Raw genomic sequence first — 4434 nt, forward strand, 5'->3', positions numbered from 1 at the left:
CTCTCCCCCCCCTCTGTCTCTCCCTCCCTCTCTCTCTCTGAGCACCGCACCAACGGTCGCTTCTTTGAAGTCAAGACATTTCTCCACATAGAACCAATCGACGCTGTTATGCACCGAGATTCTCATAGGCTTCAAACCACGACGTCATGACGTGTATTCGGCTTTGCGCCGTCATTCACTCTCCATTTCTGCTTCAAACTCCTCTTACAATGTTATTATTATTATTTATATATATATATATATATATATTAATTTTTGGTAAAATATTAATTTCGAATGTCTTGTTAGTCAGATGTTAAATCATTTACATGCACATTTTTGAAAAACAAAAACAAAATTTTACCTTTTTGGTATGTTTCTCATCAAATTAAAGCAATTTTTAGAAACAAATAGGAATTTTTTGGCAAAATCTTATTTTTAAATGATTTTTGGAATCGGATGTTGAAAAATCTTCATGAAAAATGTTGAAATTTATTTTCCAAAATTTTATCTTTTCTGCATGTTTCTAATCAAATAACTGCGTTTTGAGCATTTACTTTAGAATTTGGGTTTTTTTTTTTCAAATATTTGCTGAAATCCTATTATTGTATGTCATGTTAGTCACATTGTTAGGGCGGTCTGTTTCCCTTTCCTGCTTTGTCTGCTGGTGTAGTTCCTTAGTGTGATTGCACTCATCTGTCTTGGTCATCAGTCTCACTCCGGTCACTTGACGCCCAGTGTATGTATACGTCTATCTTTCACTCTCTCGTTGTTGGATCATTGTTTCATTTGTGCAGTTCATGTGTGTGTTTTGTGTCTTGTCTTTAGGTCATGCCTAGTCGTTCATGTTTTAGAGAAGTCTATGCCTCGTAGTTTATGACTTATTCCTGTGACCAAGTAAGTTTTTGGTATTCTGCACTTTGAAGATAAACCTGCTGCACCTGACGAGGGACTCCCCTGTGCTGCAGTTGGCTCCAGTCTGCTTCCTGCCATGTCATCACGTCATACAGTAAGGCATTTCATGAAATTCTTTTTCAGAATTTTATCTTTTCTTCTCATGAAATTAGAGCATCTTGAAATTGTTTGAATTTTTGTTGTGTCTAAAAATGCACTAATTTGGCTTAAAATACTTAGCTGTGTCCATTTTTGTTGTTAAAATTCAGAAAAATATAATTTTTTGGTACGCCAAATTTTGATCACAGTAAAATCCTATACCAATAATTTCCGGAACAAATCCCCGAAAAAAAAGGTTTCTCAATAATGACTAAAAATGCACTAATTTGCCTTAAAATACTTAGCTATGTCCATTTTTGTTGTAAAAATTTAGAAAAAATATAATTTTTTGGTACGCCAACTTTTGATCACAGTAAAATCCTCTACCAATAATTTCCGGAACAAATCCCCGAAAAAAAAGGTTTCTCAATAATGACTAAAAATGCACTCATTTGGCTTAAAATACTTAAGTGTGTCCATTTTTGTTGTTAAAATTCAGAAAAAATGTAATTTTTTGGTACGCCAATTTTTGATCACAGTAAAATCCTATACCTATAATTTCCTGAACAAATCTCCGAAAAAAAAGTTTCTCAAAAATGTCTAAAAATGCACTCATTTGCCTTAAAATACTTAGCTATGTCCATTTTTGTTGTAAAAATTTAGAAAAAATATAATTTTTTGGGACGCCAACTTTTGATCACAGTAAAATCCTATACTAATAATTTCCGGAACAAATCTCCGAAAAAAAAAGTTTCTCAAAAATAACTAAAAATGCACTCATTTGCATTAAAATACTTAGCTATGTCCATTTTTGTTGTAAAAATTTAGAAAAAATATAATTTTTTGGGACGCCAACTTTTGATCACAGTAAAATCCTCTACCAATAATTTCCGGAACAAATCTCAGAAAAAAAAAGTTTCTCAGAAATGACTAAAAATGCACTAATTTGCCTTAAAATACTTAGCTGTGTCCATTTTTGTTGTTAAAATTCAGAAAAATATAATTTTTTGGTATGCCAACTTTTGATCACAGTCATGCACTATACCAATAATTTCCTGAACAAATCTCCGAAAAAAGAAGTTTCTCAAAAATGATTAAAAATACACTAATTTGGCTTAAAATACTTAAGTGTGTCCATTTTTGTTGTTAAAATTTAGAAAAATTAGATTTTTTGGTACGCCAAATTTTGATCACAGTAAAATCCTCTACCAATAATTTCCGGAACAAATCTCCGAAAAAAAAGTTTCTCAAAAATAACTAAAAATGCACTCATTTGCCTTAAAATACATAGCTATGTCCATTTTTGTTGTAAAAATTTAGAAAAAATATAATTTTTTGGGACGCCAACTTTTGATCACAGTAAAATCCTCTACCAATAATTTCCGGAACAAATCCCCGAAAAAAAAGGTTTCTCAATAATGACTAAAAATGCACTAATTTGGCGTAAAATACTTAAGTGTGTCCATTTTTGTTGTTAAAATTCAGAAAAAATAGACTCTTTTGGTATGCCAACTTTGTATGACAATGATATACTATACCAATAATTTCCGGAACAAATCCCCGAAAAAAAAGGTTTCTCAATAATGACTAAAAATGCACTAATTTGGCTTAAAAGACTTAGCTGTGTCCATTTTTGTTGTTAAAATTTAGAAAAATTAGATTTTTTGGTACGCCAATTTTTGATCACAGTAAAATCCTATACTAATAATTTCCGGAACAAATCCCCGAAAAAAAAGGTTTCTCAATAATGACTAAAAATGCACTCATTTGGCTTAAAATACTTAAGTGTGTCCATTTTTGTTGTTAAAATTTAGAAAAAATATAATTTTTTGGTATGCCAACTTTTGATCACAGTAAAATCCTCTACCAATAATTTCCGGAACAAATCTCCGAAAAAAAAAGTTTCTCAAAAACGACTAAAAATGCACTAATTTGGCGTAAAATACTTAAGTGTGTCCATTTTTGTTGTTAAAATTTAGAAAAATTAGATTTTTTGGTACGCCAAATTTTGATCACAGTAAAATCCTATACCAATAATTTCCGGAACAAATCCCCGAAAAAAAAGGTTTCTCAATAATGACTAAAAATGCACTCATTTGGCTTAAAATACTTAAGTGTGTCCATTTTTGTTGTTAAAATTCAGAAAAATATAATTTTTTGGGACGCCAACTTTTGATCACAGTTATATACTATACCTATAATTTCCTGAACAAATCTCCGAAAAAAGAAGTTTCTCAAAAATGATTAAAAATACACTAATTTGGCTTAAAAGACTTAGCTGTGTCCATTTTTGTTGTTAAAATTTAGAAAAATTAGATTTTTTGGTACGCCAAATTTTGATCACAGTAAAATCCTATACCAGTAATTTCCGGAACAAATCCCCGAAAAAAAAGGTTTCTCAATAATGACTAAAAATGCACTCATTTGCCTTAAAATACATAGCTATGTCCATTTTTGTTGTAAAAATTTAGAAAAAATATAATTTTTTGGGACGCCAACTTTTGATCACAGTTATATACTATACCTATAATTTCCTGAACAAATCTCCGAAAAAAAAGTTTCTCAAAAATGATTAAAAATACACTAATTTGGCTTAAAAGACTTAGCTGTGTCCATTTTTGTTGTTAAAATTCAGAAAAATATAATTTTTTTGTACGCCAAATTTTGATCACAGTAAAATCCTATACTAATAATTTCCGGAACAAATCCCCGAAAAAAAAGGTTTCTCAATAATGACTAAAAATGCACTAATTTGGCGTAAAATACTTAAGTGTGTCCATTTTTGTTGTTAAAATTCAGAAAAATATAATTTTTTGGGACGCCAACTTTTGATCACAGTTATATACTATACCTATAATTTCCTGAACAAATCTCCAAAAAAAAAAAGTTTCTCAGAAATGACTAAAAATGCACTCATTTGGCTTAAAATACTTAAGTGTGTCCATTTTTGTTGTTAAAATTCAGAAAAAATATAAGTTTTTGGTACGCTAACTTTCTCTGTGCCTGTGTCTGTGTCTGTGCCTTTGTCTGTGGCTGTGTCTGTGGCTGTGTCTGTCTGTGTCAGTTTGTGTCTGTGTGTGTCAGAGTATCTCTGTATCTGTGTGTCTTTGTGTCTTTGTGTCTGCAGCTATGTACATTTTTGTCGTTAAAATTCAGAAAAAATATACATTTCTTTTCAAAAAATGTTCTGTCAAAATGTGAACTTTTTTATGTCATCTTTTGTCAAAAATAATAAATAAATATTTCTCAAAATTGTATATTTTCCTGCAAGTTTCTCATAAAATCAGAGAATTTAGAGAAAATCTTTAGAAATTCGTGTTGATTAACGTTTCTGTCAAAATGTGAAGAATTTGTATGCATCGTTTTTGGTCAAAAATAAAAAATATTTTATGAAATTATTTGTAATTTTGTAAAACTTATTGGGATTGGGACTTTGGGACTATTTTTATGGATTTTTTCACG

This window comes from Cynoglossus semilaevis, chromosome 10 (assembly GCF_000523025.1).
Source record: "Cynoglossus semilaevis isolate Cse_v1.0 chromosome 10, Cse_v1.0, whole genome shotgun sequence".
Classification (NCBI taxonomy): Eukaryota; Metazoa; Chordata; class Actinopteri; order Pleuronectiformes; family Cynoglossidae; genus Cynoglossus; species Cynoglossus semilaevis.